At 47.6% G+C, this 16837-nt stretch overlaps 1 long non-coding RNA gene across 1 annotated transcript; it reads left to right on the top strand.

Annotated features, from left to right (window-relative positions):
- Window positions 1–933: 933 nt before the first annotated feature.
- LOC128098235 (uncharacterized) lies at window positions 934–8568 on the top strand. The gene is made up of 3 exons (XR_008214174.1): window positions 934–1459; window positions 2008–2152; window positions 7925–8568. It is a non-coding gene; the product is annotated as an uncharacterized LOC128098235 (long non-coding RNA).
- The last annotated feature ends 8269 nt before the right edge of the window (window positions 8569–16837 follow it).

The following is a 16837-nucleotide window of genomic DNA, read 5'->3' as shown; positions in this document are numbered from 1 at the left end:
CAACAATTTTTAATGTTAGGGCTGGAACCCAGGACTTTGCTTATGCTAGATAAGCATGCTACCACTGAACTACATCCCCAGTCCTTGTGTGTGGTGCATGGATGTGTGCATGTGTGTGGGGATGCTCCCACCCACGTGGACGCATATGATGAGTGGTTTACTCTGGCACGTCTTCTCCAGCGGCTTCCCCACCTATTTTTTTTTGAGACAGAGTCTTACTGAACCTCACCTTTTTGGCTTGCTTGGCTGACCAGCAAGTCCCTGGATTCACTGTCTCTGTCCCCCAGTTGCAGGGATGCTTGGCTCACAGCCACAGCTGGCTTTCATTCAGATCCTGGGGATCTGAATTCTATCTTCATGCTTACCCAGTAAACACTTTACCTACGGACCCCCTTCTCCAGCTCCTGACCATCACAGTCCTTATTATCACCACCATCGCCATCGTTATTATTATTGGAGATTGGAACTTACTAAGTAGCTAGGCTGGCCTGGGACTCCCTATGCAGTCCAGGCTGAATTGCAATCCTCCTGCCTTAGCCTACAGGCATGCACAATTATGCCTGGTATTTTAAACTACTTTTTATTTAAGAATTATTTTGAACTTAAAGTGGCCAGAATAAGAATAGTATGAATGACACCCATATGTCCTTGGGGGTATATATTTATATATTTAACTTTTTTTTTTTTTTTGAGACAGAGTCACACTCTGTAGCCCAGGCTTTGCTGGTACTTGCTATGTAGCTGAGGCTGGCCTTGAACTTGCAGTGGTTCTTCTGCCTCAGCTTCTCCAGTGTTGGCATTATAGACACAAGGCACATTGTGTCAGCTTATTCAACTATTCTTTTTTGTTAAATTATTTTGATTCCCACCCCCCCACCATGGAATGGCCCTGGCTGTCCTGGAATTCGTTTTGTAAACCAGGCTGGCCTCGAACTCACAGGGATCTGCCAGCCCCTGAGTGCTGGGATTAAAGGTGCATGCCACCACAGCTGGCTCTATTTTGATTTTTTAAATGACAGCTCCTGCATGGATGTCCGTGAAGCATGTGTGTGACTGGTGTCCATGGAGGCCAGAAGAGGGTAACAGATCCCTAGAGCTGGAGTTGCAGATGGTCATGAGCTGTCACATGGTCCCGGGAATCAAACCCAAGTCCTTTGCAAGAGCAGCCAGTGCTCTTAGCCATGGAGCCGTCTCTGCACTTTTCAACTATTCTTACTATTCAACTGTTAGCATTCTTCTCCGTTTTCTTTTTCTTTATAGGTTTGCCATTTGTGCATTCGTACATCCTCCCATCCCTACTCCAGTTGGTTAAATAAGTTGCCGACTTTTAAAGGATGGCTCAATGACTCTGTCTTTTATGCTGGAGCCACACCTGTGGAGCGCAGATCCTGTTGTGTGGAATGAATGAAGTGAATGAATGAAGGGACATCACCTACTGGGATCCTGAGACCTGGCTGGGGTAGGATGAGCTGTGCTGGGGCTGTAGTCCCGGGAGGGAAGCGATTGAGTGGGAAGGAGGTCTGCCCAGCAGAAAGCGAGCATGTGGTATTTCCTGGGTGTGGAGCTGTAGCATATGTCTTCGGAGATGGTGGCAGGCAAGCAAGCAGGCAGGCAGGCAGGCAGGCGGAGTGGAGCTGTGAGAGTGAATGGCCATGCCAAAGCACCTGGGCACACTTGAGAGGCAGATACTGTCTAGCTAGCCCTGAGGTAGGAGGGAAGCTGCTGGAGGTCTGCCCTAGCCCTTAACTCTGGGCCCCTTCCCACAACCCCATGAAGGACAGGGCAGGCACAGGGCCACTTGGCCCATGCTCACTTACTTTGAGTGGCTGGATGGAGGCCCCAGCTCTTATGTCTTGGTTTTTGGCTTTTTTTTTTTTTGAGACAGGGTCTCCTTCTGTAGCGTAAACTGGCCTAGGTCTCCTGAGTACTGGGATTAGAGGCATGTACCACCATACTCAGCTTCAGGGGTGACACTCTTGTTACAACTCTAATGTCCTCTTACTTCAGATGGCTGCTTCCAACTTCTATCCAAAGAAGTTTTGTATTGGGGTCTGTGGAATGGTTCACTGGAAAACGCATCGACACCATGCTTGACAACCTGTGATCAGGAAGCCAACTTCCACAGGTTGTCTTCTGACCTCCTTGTAGGAAGGTATGCATGCGTGCATGTGCGCTTGCATGCACACAGTAACAACAACAACAATAATAAAAGGAGTTTCATATTTAGAAATCACAGCTTGAAGATGATCTGACTTTGGGTATTCTGATTTTCTCCCTGCCTTGTAGTGAAGGCTCTTCCCAGAAACCCTCTAGACTTCTTCAGAACACCCTGCTTCACACGTCTTCCTGGGATTGTCGGCCCTAGCCATTCTCTTTGCTAGCACACCTTGCTTTTTATCTCTAGCAACTGGGTCTTGGCTTGCTCATCAGTTTAACTCATTCTTGCTTTCCAGACTAACATATAACTGGGTCTCTAAGATGGACACTAGTTCACGGCTAGCTTGGTCCTGACTTGGTTCTTGATGCCCCCTCTGCCCAGAATAACCATAAACCCAAAGGTCCTGGGCTGGTGAGATGAGGGACAACAAGGGACCCTATTGAAAGAAAAGGCTAGCTCATGACTACTAGCTTGTTGGGGCCAGGGCAAGCCTTTGACTTGGGCCTTTGGTGACTTAGTCAGTACTTTCCTCCAGAGTCCGTGCAGGCACAACTGTCCAGAGCTGCCATCCAAGGTCCTTCCTGAATTTCACCAGGTGACCCTTGGGAAGGTCTTTTACTTCCAGAGCACCCCCATCAAATCCAGGAGACATAGGGCTCCTCTCCCAGTGCCCATCCCCCGAAGAGATTTCAGCCAATTAGCACATACAGTATTTACTTAATTAGGGTAATGACATAATTAGTGTAACTTGGGCTCCATCACATGGCTTCAACATGCAATTAGGAGCTGTCAGCGGGAGGCGACATTGTGAAAATGCTCATTCAATTGTTGGTTCCAGCATGGAGGCCTAGCAGCTGCCTCTGCTCTACGGTGGGTGGTGGCGGGTTGCTGTGTATGTGCCCAGCGTGTGTGTGTGTGTGTGTGTGTGTGTGTGTGTGTGTGTGTGTGTGTGTGTGTGTGTGTGTTTGTGTGTGTGTGTGTGTGAGAGAGAGAGAGAGAGAGAGAGAGAGACAGAGAGAGAGAGAGAGACAGAGAGAGAGACAGAGACAGAGACAGAGAGAGAGAGGAGAGAGAGAGAGAGAAGAGAGAAAGAGACTGCCAGTTCTTCATAGCCTGGGGCAGAAGAGTAACCAGGGCAGAAAATAGTTTCCAGGGCAAATGGAGCCCCTGACAAAGCCTGTTTGTGCCAACTATGGGTACTACTACTCCAACCGAATACCAGGGAAAGTGGCAGCTGTGACCTGCCTTGTGTGGCTGAGCCTGGGCCTTTGACTTCAAGGTCTCTGCCTGAAATGCTATCACAAGCAGGCTCATCTTGCCTTTTTTTAATTTTAATTTATTTTTGTTTTTCGAGACAGGGTTTCTCTGTGTAGTTTTGGTGCCTGTCCTGGATCTCGCTCTGTAGACCAGGCTGGCCTCGAACTCACAGAGATCCGCCTGGCTCTGCCTCCCGAGTGCTGGGATTAAAGGCTTGCACCACCACCGCCCATCTTGTCTTTTTTTAGAGGGTTCCAATTTCAAAGATGCCGCTGTCTCATACCCACAGATCTGTGGTTCCTCCAGGGTGGCCCCGGGACACCACTGATGGGGTCAAGTATCCTAACTGGATGAGTAGAGAGACTGAGACTCAAGTCTGGGAAGGTGGTGGATGCAGTCACAGTAGTGCTGACTTGAAGATGGAGCTTGGAGTTGCTGGGGACTCCCCAACACTGGATGTTGAGTGAACTTTCCTTGGGGTGGCTAAACCCAAGTAGGCATCAGAACAGACTAAAGTAATGATTCCATTAAAGTCCAACCAGTTTATTGGGCTTACTTTGAGAACATGGGTGAGGGGGGCTATTTATAGGAGTGGGGGTGGCCCCCAAAGAGTGTTACCCCAAAGTATTACCCCAGCTTAGATAGTGTCTTCCCTGTGACTGCATATATAGGGTACCCTGTTCAGCTAACTTCCCACGTACTCTCCACTAGTGATTCTCAGCCTTCCTAACACTGTGACCCTTTAATGCAGTTCCTCATGTTGTGGTGACCCCCAACCATAAAACAGTTTCATTGCTACTTCATAACTGTAATTTTGCTACTGTCATGAATTGTAATGTAAATATCTGATATGCAGGAGATCTGGTTAAAACCCCTGAGAACCATTATTTTACCTCCCAAGACTGAGACCATGCACAGCTTGGCAGAATTACATACACCTGGGAGGGAGGTGTAGGAAGGAGTGGCTGGAGTCTCAGGGGACAGCCTGTGGCTTCCCCAACCCTTTCTTTTCATGAGGAAACATTAGCCACATCTCGAGGATCGCTTGCAGGTAGTCACAGCTGCCCTAATGAAGATGGCTGTGCTTGGAAGACCATCTTCTACAGCACAGGGCATGCCATCTTCTCAGAGGTTAGTTGGGGAGTTAAAGCCTCCAGCTCCCTATCTCTACCTCAACAGCAATTCAGCGACGTTACCAAAGGTTCATAGGGTACCGCCTGGCTCATCTTGTGCCTCCTAGATTCTCCTGCTAAGCGGCACCAATGTCTTCATTTCTTAGGTGGGGAGACAGACAGCAAGTCCTAGTGAAGTCCGGTGCTAAGTCCCAAGCCTATGCCTTGTTCCTGCAGGTCAGGGTCTCCCACACCGAACTGTGCTGGTCACTGACCATACACAGGAGAGAGGCTCAGGTGAGAACGGGGTCTAACAGACTGGAGGTGATGCTAAAGATCCCCACCAAGGGTGTGTATGGTTTAGGTGGCCTCCACATGGGAGGAAGGTGGGGATCCTACAGTTCAAAAGGGCAGAGGGAATTGCTGCCTGGATCAGTCTCCGCAGGGACCCTGACCTTCAGGCAGGTGGGTAACCAGACCATCCCGGTTGCTGGCAATAGTCAACAAAATTAAAACTCCATTATGTGGTCAGATTTCTATTAAGGCCAGGACATCATCTGCGAGATTACATGGCAAAATTCACTTTGCGAGAACAGGAGGCTACAGAGCCCATGCCTACGTATGGCCAGAGCCCCGGAAGGTCCTGACCATCCAGCTCAGTCTGCCATGGCTCCCATGGGCTTTCCTGCCAAGGAAGTGAGGACCAGCTTGGAAGGGATGCTGAGGCTGAGGAACAGATGGCACGGAGGCAGGGGTGTCGGCTGCTGAGAGGTCCTGCTTTGCCAGTTAGGAGAATGAGCAGTCAGTGCAAAGGCCCCAAGGCTTTTGAGGTACCAAAGACCACTCACATGACTTTGGCAAGGAGAATGGAAAGTAGGGGGCTGGGTGAAAGAGGTAGGCTAGGACTTAGCAGCATGGGAGAAGGGCTTTGGGCTTTATTCTGCATGTGATGGAGCTGCCAGAGGATTTTGAGGATTGAGTACATACGGGGAAGTGGTGGGAACCTGACATTTGGGGCTATTATTTGGAGGCAGGACCAAAGATACTTCTGGTGGGCTGGCTGTGGTGTGTGTCAGAGGCTGATCAAGGGCAGTGCCTCGGTTCCTGGCTTTGAGCAAGCAAGGAAATGGTGTGGCCATTTTCAGAAGAGGAGGATTCTGGGAAGAGCATGCTGATGCCTGAGAAATTGGAGTTTCTGACCTGTTCATGTTAGATTTGGGATGCCTGGGGGTGGCTGGGGCTTGTACTGAGAAATCCCTAGTCAGATTTAAGTCTGGAGTTCCAGAGAGTGGGATGCCATGAAGCAAGGGCTTTAGTTCATTGCTAGCTAGAGACATGTTGCTCTATAGTAAGACTGTGGTCTCCATTTAGCCCAAGAATCCAGAGATTCAAGTAAGCTAGTGATCTGGAGGCCTCCAGCAGGACCAAGACTAGGGCAAAGAGGGGTGCCAATAGGGAGGTAACTGCTCTTTTCTTTTTTTTTTCCCCCAAAACAGTGTTTCTCTGTGTATCGTTAGCTGTCCTGGAACTCGATCTGTAGACCAGGCTGGCTTTGAACTCACAGAGATCCACCTGCTTCTGCCTCCTCTGCCTCCTGAGTGCTGAGATCAAAGGCATGTGCTACCACCTCCTGGCCCTGCTGTTTTGTGTGTATGTATGTGTGTATGTTTGTGTAGAGGTGGGTGTGCTTACCTATACTGGGGCATGCAGAGGCCAGAGATTCAATTCCTAGCAGCCACATGGCATCTCACAATCCAGTTTCAGGTGATCTGATGTCATCTTCTGGCCCTCATGGGCACTGTAGACATGTGGTACACAAACATATATGCAGGCACACACACACATTAAATAAATAAAGATTTATTGGGAATTGAAGAGATGGCTGAGCTGTTAAGAGCACATACTGCTGTTCCAGGGGACTGGAGTTCAACCCCCAGTCACTACACCAGGTGGCTGGATCATCTGTAACTTCCACACCAGGGATCCAACTTCTCTGGCTTCCCTGGGAACCTGCACTTATGTGCTTATATCTACACACACACACACACACACACACACACACACGCACGCACACTTAAAAAGAACAAAAACAAATCTTAAGGATTTATTTTATTTATGTGTGTGTGTGTGTGTGTGTGTGTGTATGCACACATGTATGTGCGGGTGTCACTAGATCCTATCAAGCACTCTCCCATACTGGGGGGGTTGAACCCAAGGTTCCATACATGCCAGGCAAATGCTCTGTCACTGAGTTGTATCCTGGTCCTCTTTATAATTCTTATTTTTGAGATACAGTCTCGATAAATTACCGAGGCAGGCCCTGAACTTGTGATCCTCCTGCCTCAGCCTCCTAAATAGCTGGGATTGCACCTCTAGGCCTGGCTACCCATTGTTCCTAAAATGCCCACTCAAAGGTTACTCATCTGCACCCCCACTAGTTAGCTGTGTGTCCCCAGCAAGCCCCTCACCTCTCTGTTCCTCCCCATCGCAGGAGACAGAGGAATTACTGAGTCTTTTTGTCCTCTTTTGACAGTGATCTTGGAATAGAAAAGTCCTGCTTGTCACACCATCAGCTGGGTCCAGTGTGACTTGGGTCCCTCCCTCCTCAGGCAGGGTAGCCAGGAAGATAGCATGGTGTGTGTGTGTGTGTGTGTGTGTGTGTGTGTGTGTGTGTGTGTGTGTCCTGCTTTGCCTCCACTCCTGGGATCTCAAGTCCTTAGGGCTCACTCCTGGCAGACAGACATTCCTCCTGGGTGTCCCTTCGGTAGGGAGGGGAGGTGGCAGCCGCTGCTACCACCGAACCATTCTCCAGGTCCACGCTCCTTCATGCCAAGCACATTAGTGGATAATTAAGTAAAAATAGGCCTTCCGACCAGTGTAGCTCATTAAGACCTAATTAAGCTAATTAGTTCCAGGTGTGGCTGGCGAGGCTCAAGTGAGGCAAGCGGCTGTTGTTTGCTGTAATTGCGTTTTCCAAGCAGCAGCGATGGTGGTGATGATGCTGTGGCAGAGGCAGTGGATTCCTCGGAGGCCTGGAAGGCTGCCAGGGTGCTCGGGAGCCTGGCCCTGAGCTGGGAGGGCTGGGAAGCAGCAGTAGGCTGGAGACCACCCACAGAGAGAGTGGCTGGAGGTTGGACCGGCCCCAGGGAGCCCCTCACTCACACTGGCCCACTCTCCTGGGTGAGGGGTGGTGGTGGTGGTGGCTTGCTGGTCTTTTGGACTAGCACTGGATTCTCTCATCTGTCTTATCTCTTATCCTTGTGGACATCAGGAAGGTCTATAAAGCGGCTTTTCGCAAATGGAAAGTGTGACCCAGAAGGAGTGAATGAGACTCTAGCATCAAACGCCATCACTCCCGTCTATGTGGCTTGACTCTCCGGCTTTTGTCTCTTTGCAGGTATAATCTTAGAGATGTGGCTTGGGGGCCATACAAATCTGGAGCCTTTGCAGAGGCTCTGTACCTACCAGCCCCTTCCGTCACTTGCTCCAGACCGCTCCCTGAACCAGTTTTCTCCGATGCCTGTCAGATGCACTACCTTGAAGACAGATGGGTGGGATGACCTCCCAGTCTTGGTCAGCATAATTTGTCCCTTCAGCTGACCATGCATTGTGTAAGGAGTGGGATGGAGGAGGCTGCCCCATCCTTGGGAAGGAGTCTTAGGAACAGAATCAGGCTCTGAGACATCCCTAACAGGACTGTGGGGTGGGAGGCCAAGGATCCGGGAAGCAGAATTTGGGATGCTCATTCTCAGACTTTCGTTCCTACCTGTGCCCTGTCACTCAGCTCTTGAAATTCACTGTTAGGAAAGACATACAGGAACTGGGGAGATGGTTCGGTTGGTAAAGTGCTTGCCATGTGAGAATGAGGACCTGGGTTTGACCCCCAGAACTCATATAAAAATGCCAGTGTGGTGGAATGCACTTATAATCTTAGTGGGGAAGCAGACAGGCAGATCCCAGGGAATCACTGACAGGCCAGCCTAGCCTATTTAGTGACCAGTGAGTCTCCAGACCAGCGAGAGACCCTGGTTTAAAACCAAAACGACCGGCCGGGCGGTGGTGGCGCACGCCTTTAATCCCAGCACTCGGGAGGCAGAGCCAGGCGGATCTCTGTGAGTTCGAGGCCAGCCTGGTCTCCAAAGCGAGTTCCAGGAAAGGCTCCAAAGCTACACAGAGAAACCCTGCCTCGAAAAACCAAAAAAAAAAAAAAAAAAAAAAAAAACAAAACGACCAACCAAACAACAACCCCCCACCAACAAACCCAAGGAGGACTGCACCTGAGGTAGGACAATTGGGGTTCCCCTCTGGCCTCCACATGCATGTGGACACACACATGTAGGAGTGTGCACTCACAGGAGGGACACATGGATGGCTAGGGATGTAGCTCAGTGGCAGAGAGAGTGTGTGAGTAGCGTGCCCAAAGCCCTAGGCATGCACATACACACACACACACACACACACACACACACACACACACACACACACACACAAAATGACACACAGCAACTGTGGCGGTGCACACCTGTAATCCTAGCATTTGGGAGGTAGAGGCAAGACGATGAGGAGTTCAAGGCCATCTCCCACTGCATATTGAGTTTGAGGTCAGCTTGGCCTAATGAACCTCAGTCTGGAAACAAAACAAAATCTTGGAGCTGGATGTAGTGTAAATCCCAATGCTTGGGAGGCCAGGGCAGGAGGATGCAAAGTTTGAGACCAGCCTGAGCTACACCCACCTTGAGCTATATAGTGAGACCTGTCTCAAAATACCAGAAAAAGAAAGGAGTCCCTTATCCCCAGGAGTCTGGTTTTCTCAGGTTTTTTTTTTTTTTTTTTTTTTTAAAGTTGCTTTTGTGGTGTGTGGATTGAATCCAAGGTGTTACACGGGCTAGGTAAGCGCTGTACCAGAGCTACATCTCCAGCCTTACTGAAGGATTTTGACATGATCGTTAAAGCCGCCTTGAAGACAGCCATAGAGACAACAGTCCCTTTCTCTGACAGAGATTTCAAACTTGCTGAAAGAGCTAATTAGCCATGCTTGAGGCCCTAGCACGTTTTCAACCCTGTGACCTCTGATTTTAACCACTCCTTGCTCATCCATAAACCAGAACAATGAACCTCAGAAAACAGCTTTCATTTACAAGACACCCTTTAAGAGAAATAAGTTAAACCAGCTCACGTTTAATTTAATTTTGAAACTTTGCTTAATCTTTGAATCTGATCAGAAATCACATCCTTTGAGCCACGTAGCTTCAAAAGTCACAAAAATAAAATATACAGCTATTAACTCGCTTAAAGGGGGCTTCAAGGTGAAGGCTCTGTGAGTAGGAGTACGTGGTGTCTGAAGATGCGAGCCGGATGACCCGAGTTCAAGCCCGGGAACCCATGTAAAGGCGGGAGAAGAGACATATTTGTCCTTTGTGGAGCACATGCCCCTAAATAATAAAATAAATAAAGACATCTTCTTAGATCTGTCTTTTCTTTTTAATAAGGCTCACTTAATGACGTGCTCTGAAATTCCACAGTGTTAGTCAAGATCACGACCACAGTGAGCAGTAGTCCCAAGGGAAACTCAGGCTTCCTTTCCTGCTAATACTCAGAAGTAGAGGCAGGAGGATTGCCAGTTTGATGTGAGCCTGGGCTACATAGTAAGACTCTATTTAAAAATCAAACAACAAAAACAAAAAGGAACACAGATACGACTTGGGAAGTGAAGCTGCTTCTGGAGGTGGAGCAGAGGGAGGGGATGGTTCTGGGCAGGGGGTCCTGCCCCTTAGCATTTTCAACTCCTGTCTGGGAGGTGCTGCCTCCTCAGCCCCTCTGAGGGCTGAGTGGAGCAGGACAGACGGTAGGATCATAGACTCCGTTACTTGGTCTGTTACCAAGACCAGCTACCTGCTCCACAATAGTCCAATTAAGTCCAGAGACAAGGAAGACAACTTTATTAAACTCATATTAGAGAGGGAGGCTGGAGAGATGGCTCAGCAGCTAAGAGCACTGACTGCTCTTCTGGAAGACTAAGGTTTCATTCCCAGCACCCACATGGTGGCTCACAACTGTTTATAACTCCAGTTCCAGAGGATACATCTCTTCTGTGGGCACTTCACGAACATGGTACACAGGCATACACGTAAGCAAAATACCCCCCCTCCCCCCGCGCATAAAATAAAAATAAATCTTTTTAAAAAAGCATCTAGAAAGAAACTGGGACTGGGTGTGGTGGTGCTCACCTCTAGTGCTAGGGGCTGGGTGTGGTGGTGCTCACCTCTAGTGCTAGGGGCTGGGTGTGGTGGTGCCCACCTCTAGTGCCAGGGGCTGGGTATGGTGGTGCACACCTCTAGTGCCAGCACTTGGGAGGCAGAGACAGCACATATATTAGAGTTGGAAGCCAGCCTGCTAGAATGAGGTCCAGACCTGCCAGGGCTATATAGTTAGGCATTGTCTCAAACCAACCCCGACCACTACCACTTGCCTAACCAAACTGGGTATATGCCTGCAAGCCCAACAGGAGCATCGAGCGTTCTTTGCTATATAGCCAGTTTGAGGTTAGCTTGGGCTACAGGAGACCTTGTCTGAACAAACCAAACGAAATGAAACAAATGAACAAAAATCACCTAGTGATTGAGAAGATGGGGGACTGCTGTCCAAAGTCCATCTGCTGTGGAGGGCCATTTAGGAGTGGTTTCTATTAATATAGGAGATGGGTTGTTGTGGGAAGTTACTCCTGCCGAGATGTGAACAAACATCTGTTCATCCCAGATCGGAAACTGATGACAAACCAAAGGGATACCACTGACTAAGTCCACCGCAGTGAATCAGTGAGTTTATTAAGGACCACTTACAGAAGCAGAATTGACTCAAGAACAGCCACATCACCAAAGCCCACCCCAGTGTGTATCATAGCTCAAGAGAGCTGGGAACCTGGAGCTCAGGGCACAGTTTTCTGATAGCTCAATAGGCTGGAAATTGTGTCAGGCAGCAGAGGTGGTCAGAGCCTTCTCCAAGCAGCTGTGTGGTTTGGAGACCCTTGGGCAGCTTAGTTAGTCTGCTTCTTCCAGGCAACCTGGCTGATTTCCTTCCTCTAGGCAGTTGGTTGGTCTGAGACTGTCTCTCAGCATTCCTTACCAGTTCTATAAGCTTGGGAGGGAGAGTCCTAGTGCATCTGGTCAGTTTCAGGGACTTCCTGAAGCTTTTGAGTTGTTAAGGAGCTTCCTCGCAGGATGGAATGTTTCACCTCCCTTTAGCACATCTTGCATCTTAAGGAGTTTCCCTTCTTAAAGGAAGGTTTTAGCCTGGAGGAAACTGTTTTATGACATGCCTGATGGTGCCTTCTTTTCTCAAGTGTAGATTTGTGGTCAAAAGGCACACATCTGATCCCAATCGCCAAGTCACAAGCTGCTTCTCAGGCCTGCAGATCTCAAGAACAAAGATCATATTATTTCTTTGGACTATTCCTGTCACTGATTACCTTGGCCGTGTGCACAGGCTCGAGGGGTGGCTTCCCTGAGGCCCTCTCTGGTCACCAGACTCTATGGTGATAAAAGAAAACACACAAACACAGTCTGATGATTGAGCAAGACCAGGGTCAGGTGAGGCTGAGTGGGAAGCTGGCAGGTGATCTGGTCTCAGGGCTTGGCTTCAGTTTCTCACCATCAGATGTCTGTTCCTCCACTGTAAGATTTGTGTTGATACCTTAAAAGTGGATACTTCTTGCTGAATGGGGGGACCTTGCGAGGTAAAAATGGAGTGGGACAACCTGACCTGGAGAAATTTGAATAGGGGTCACATTATCTTTCTGTGCAGCAGAATGACCACATAAAACAAATAAAAAACTGTACTTTTCTGGGGGTGAAGTTACTCATTGTTTTTAAGGAACCTCTCCGGTGGTCAGATTTTTGTTTCTCTCCAGGGCTTGAGCAGCCCTTGGTCCGTGGTGGAGAAAGGTGCAGGGGTTTGCATGATGGAAGTCTGGACCCAGAAGAAGCAAGCTGCGGCATGCTATTTATTATTGACTTTAGCTCTGGATATATTTAACATGATTTTTAAAAAGTATTCAAAGTGAGGAGATAAGGAACACACTGCAGATGTCCAAAGAATGGCAAATGGGCCTTGGGGAGCCTCTCTAACGTGTAGCAGGGCACAAGGCTTACGCTAAGGTTTTTTTTTTTTTAAGATGTATTTATTTTTATCTTACGTGTATCCGTGTTTTGTCTGCAGGTGTTCCTCTGCACCATGTGTGTGCCTGGTGTCTGCTGAGCCCGGAAGAGGGCGTCAGATCCCTCAGAACTGGAGTTAGAGACAGTTGTGAGCTACCATGTGGGTGCTGGAAACTGAACCCAGGTCCTCCGCACGAGCAGCAAGCTGTTTTAACTCCCGAGCTGTTTCTCCAGCCCCCTGTGTTTGTTTTCTTTTGAAAGCCTGATTCATCTTTTCTGTCTTTTCAGGGAACTGGGGTCACCAAGATGAACAAAGTCTTTATTTCACTCTGGACTGGGCTAGACAAACTTCTCTGGGAATCATGCCTTTTAATAAGACCCTGATGAGCTCTTTGTTGTGTTTTCTTTTCTTTTTCCAGATAGGGTCTCACTGTGTAGCCCAGGCTGGCCTTGAACTTTTGATCCTCCTGCCTGAGCCTTCTGAATGCCTGCTATCTTACACCTCTCGGCCCCTTGCAAGGCTGAGTCTCTGAAACCTGAGCCAAGATGAATCTTCTCTTCATGCCATTTCTCTCGGGTATTTGTCACAGCAATGAAAAGCTCTGTAGCACAAAGCCTGTCTGTAAACTGAGGGACTGTTTTTGAAGAAGCTGTGTGTTGTACTCTGGAACGCCACCCATCTCCTTTGAGACAGGGTCTCTTATTGGTCCGGAGTTCACCAGTTAGGCTGCAAGCCTCGTGGATCTGCCTGTCTCTGGTTCCCCAGAGCTGAGATTACAAGCTCATGTCACCATGCTTACTGTTTTATGTAGGCTCTGGGGATCGAACACAGGTCTTCATGCTTGCTCAGTGAAGGCTCATTAATCGAGCTGCCTCGCTCCATCCCTGGAGGAACTCATATCTAGTTACCCTGGTGTAAAAATTACTTGTGAGTTAAGTTTGTAGATTAGATCTTGGCCCAGGAGAGTATAGTTTGGAATAGTTTCGTCAGGTCAGCTGACATTCCAGTGGCTGCAGAATCAATTGTTCTGCTTTTCTTCAGAGATACTGTTGACTGGAGTCTGTTCACAGGTGGCACCAGTCTTGACTGAAATTCAAACTCAATTAGCATATTCCGACTGTGAGCGCCTATGAGGCTCCAATGCGGAAATGTAGATTGGGTGCTTCCAGTCCAAAGGAGCTCCTGGGAACCCCCTTTAGTCTTTGTGAATGTCCTGATCCATAAATACCCCCTTGACCAAATTGGGGTTCCCATCTGGTGCAAGAGTCTGAGACCCAATCCACTGTTTTAGCCCTTTTCTCTTTTTAATTCCTCCTAACAAGATCCAGCCTCCTGGTTTCCTTCACATTTCTCTCCCTCCTTTTTTTTTTTTTTTTACTTTTTTTTTTTTTTTTTGGTTTTTTCGAGACAGGGTTTCTCTGTGTAGCTTTGCGCCTCTCCTGGGACTCACTTGGTAGCCCAGGCTGGCCTCGAACTCACGGAGATCCGCCTGGCTCTGCCTCCCGAGTGCTGGGATTAAAGGCGTGCACCACCACCGCCCGGCCTCTCCCTCCTTCTTATGGGAGTTCCTTTCTGCCTTATTTCCTTCCTTAAATTTACACTTTGTAACAATACTTACATAAAATCTGAATTTAGACTAAATTACTTTTTCCTCAGTAAATACATTCATGCTTTTCTTCTAATTTTCTCCTCAAACACAGCTTAATTTCTTTTTGTATTCTGGGCATATAGAATCACACATGCAAATTGGTTTTTCATATACCAACAGCTTATGATAACACTTTTATGAATAGACCAAAATATATATTGTTTTTCTAAGAGTATTGAAATTAATTTAACAATTGATCTGGCAGTTATCTAATTACTTGGAAACAACTTGAATTTTTTTTAATATTTACTTTTTTTAAAAAATGTGTAAGAGTGCTTTGCCTGCCTGGATGTATATAAACCTGTGTGTGCCTGGATGTATGTAAACCCTGTGTGTGGGTGTTGTCTGCAGAGTCCAGAAGAGGCTGTTCAGTCTCCAGAGCTGGAATTACTGAGTGAATGCTGGAAATCGAACCCAGGTTCTGTGTGAAAACAGCAAGTGCTCCTAACCACTGGGCCATATCTCCAGCTACTCAGATTTATTTATCTATTTATTTATTTATTTATTTATTTATTTATTTATTTATTTATTTATTCATCATTCGTTCATTCATTTATTTGAGACAGGGTCTTGTCAAATATCCTAGGCTGAAACATTCTTTTCTGTGGGGAAGCTCGTTAAGATGGGAAATAACTCAAAAAGAAATTAAGTTCCTAAAACTGAACAGACTCAGTAGGCCCCTCCCTCCTCATTGATATATATGCAGAAAAGACAGCTGAGAACCACTCTCAGAGGAGTGAGGTTGTAAAGACTCTGAGATAAGCCTGGCTGCCTGGAAGAAGCAGAGACCAGATGAGCTGCCTAGAAGAGGTTTAGACCAATGAAGACACCTGGAAAGGATACTCTCCAACCTGCCTGCGGGCTGGGCAGTGTGCACCAGACTTCCAGCTTTCTGATGGGCTTTGTTGATGCTCTCTTTGAATCATCTCTGCTCCTGTAAGTAACTCCCATAAAACTCATTGGTTCACTAAGTTGAACTTTGGTGGTGTCCTTACTTTGGTCTGTCATGGGCTCTCTGTTTGGGGTGAATAAACAGGTATGTGTTGTGTCTTCCAGAAAAAGTCACGACAAAATCACAGTGTACTTACACATCTGTTCTTAGGTCTTAAACATCTAGTAGAGATAATATAATCTTGACTGGGCAAGCCAGGCATGATAGCGTGTATCTGTAATGCTAGCATTCAAGAGGTTGAGGCAGGAGGATCAGAAGTTCAAGATAATCTATGCTGGCATGAGATACACGAGACTGTTCAAAAACAGACCGGCCAGGAAGATGGCTCAGCGAGTGAAGTCTCCACTGTGCAAGCTTGAGGACCGGAGTTCAGATCCCTAGCACCCATAACCCCAGCCCTGGGGGATGTGGGAGCAGACTGACAGATCCTGAGGGCTCATTGGCTGGCCAATCTAGCCAAAATGGCGAACTCCAGGTTCAGTGAGAGACCATGTCTTAAAAATAACAACAACAACAACAACAACCAAAAAGGTAGGGAAGCTATTGAGAAAAGAGGTACACATGCATGCAGCATGAGCAAACACACACACACACACGCACACGCACACGCACACGCACACAAATCCAGGTAAAAGTGTCTACTCACAATCCTGAAGACATCTTCATCTTTATTTGACTAGCAAATTTAAATTTTTTGTGACTAAAAGACATTTAAACCAATTGAACAGCTTTAACTTTTGTGACTGGTTTGTAAAAAGACAGTTGAATCCACATTCTGTTGAAGGCTGTTGAGCAAAACTTTTCAGATAAAATAATTGACATAGCAGCTTGAGTATAAAAAAAAAACCCCGAAGTATCACATTTTTGTTTTTGTGTGTGCTCAGGTTCGTGTTACAGTGACTGTGTGAGGGGCAGAGGACAATTCAAGGCAGGTAGGTTGCTCTTCTGCCACGTGGGCCCTGGAGATTGAGCTCAGGTTGTGAGGCTTGGCGCACAGCACCATTGCCCGTGAGTCATCTCAATGGCCAAGCAGCTTACTATTTTTTTTTATACAGAATTATTTTTATCTGTACAGGTGTTTCCCTGCATATACGTCTGTGTACTGCCCACGGGCCTGGTACCCTTGGAGGCCAGGAGAGGGCAGGCAGGTCCCCTGAGACTAGAGTTAGGGATGGTTGTGAGCTTCCAGGTGGATGCTGAGGATCTAATCTTCCTATTCACTGAGTCAGCCCCCTAGCTCTGAGTGGCTTATTTTTAAAGAACCTTTCCTTTCCTCTCCTGTTTTCTTGGTCTAAATTCATTAAGTTAAAAAAATAAAAATTCAAAAGGCTTTAAATGTTTTTAAATTCAGCATGTTGCTCAAACAAAAATACGACATTAACCCCACAGAAACAAAAGTGGATTCATTATAAAAAGGCCATAAAACGTCACCATAAGATCAGTCATGTTAAAGAGTACAGGAAAGCGCTGGAGAGGTAGTTCAGTAAGAGTTCTTGCAGAGGACCTGAGTTGAGGTCCCAGAGCCTCACAAGTGCCTGTAATCCCCCTGCAGGAGA

This window comes from Peromyscus californicus, unplaced genomic scaffold, assembly GCF_007827085.1.
Source record: "Peromyscus californicus insignis strain IS unplaced genomic scaffold, ASM782708v3 Scaffold_11__1_contigs__length_118956290, whole genome shotgun sequence".
NCBI lineage: Eukaryota > Metazoa > Chordata > Mammalia > Rodentia > Cricetidae > Peromyscus > Peromyscus californicus.
The sequence above is the reverse complement of the archived record's forward strand: the minus strand, read 5'-3'. Positions and strand labels throughout refer to the sequence as shown.